Genomic DNA, 1,093 nt, shown 5'->3' on the forward strand with positions numbered 1-1,093 from the left:
CCTTGTTTGCTTTTTCTCCATTTTTGGGCGAGGCCTCGGACGCGAAGCGCCATTCGGGGGGCCGAGCCAGGTGTTCACTGCTGTCAGTCAGTCAGTCTGTCAGGGGCTTACATATCTTGCTCCGCAAAAAATAGCGTTGAAAAGCTAAATCAATTCTACATCGATTGTCCAAAGGAGGTAATTCAGATAAATCGGAACGCAAAGATACCTTTCCAGGGTAAGATAAATTTACATATCTCGCTCCGCTAAAGATTGCATGTAAAAGCTACATCAGTTTTCACTGATTGGCCAAAGGAGAACATTCAGCTAAATCGGAGCGCGAAGATAGCCTTCCATGGCTTCGAGTTTGACTTCCCCGCAGCCTTTGCCTCTGACGTCGTTGCATGTCCCTTACATGGTAGATTCATAAGCAAACGGCATGATTCTTTATAGGCTGATAACAGATAGAGGAGCAGCTGTGAAGGTCACAAATCCACGTGCCAGGAAGAAGAGCGTGGGTGGTCAAGCGGCAAAGCCAAAGCAGGTACCAAACGGCTACATGTTGTTCACGCAATCACAGAAGGCAGAAGCAGCGGCAGCTGGACAGAGCTCCCTGCCTCATGAGCATACAAAGCAAATCGCCTTGAAGCGGCGGCAGCTGTCACAGCCTGAGAGAGACTACTGGAACGCGCAGAGCATGCAACTCCGGGAGCACCAAACGGAGCACTGAATGTTTGAATCCCAGGCAGGCGTGATGAAGGAGGCCGCTGTGTGAATCTGTGTGAATCTCTGGCAGCCGTGTGACTTGTGCTGCATGTAATCTGATGAAGGGCCAAAGGTGCTGTGTGAAATCTAACACGCCCTACACCACACACATAACACAATGCCCTCTAAGACCGAGAATTCATGCACTTCTTCACATACACTGAATGAATGAAGGTTACAGCGGACCCCGTGCAAGGAATCGTCGGTGCAATGCATCCCCGCATCACAATGCCCGAAAGTTAACAGTAGCTACAGCCCGCCAGCAGAACACCCAAAAATGCAGAGACACCCAGCGGGACCACCACTACAAGGGGCAAACAAGGGGCAACAGCGACGCATCACGACTGCA

This window comes from Volvox carteri, assembly GCF_000143455.1.
Source record: "Volvox carteri f. nagariensis unplaced genomic scaffold VOLCAscaffold_67, whole genome shotgun sequence".
In the NCBI taxonomy this organism is placed as follows: domain Eukaryota; kingdom Viridiplantae; phylum Chlorophyta; class Chlorophyceae; order Chlamydomonadales; family Volvocaceae; genus Volvox; species Volvox carteri.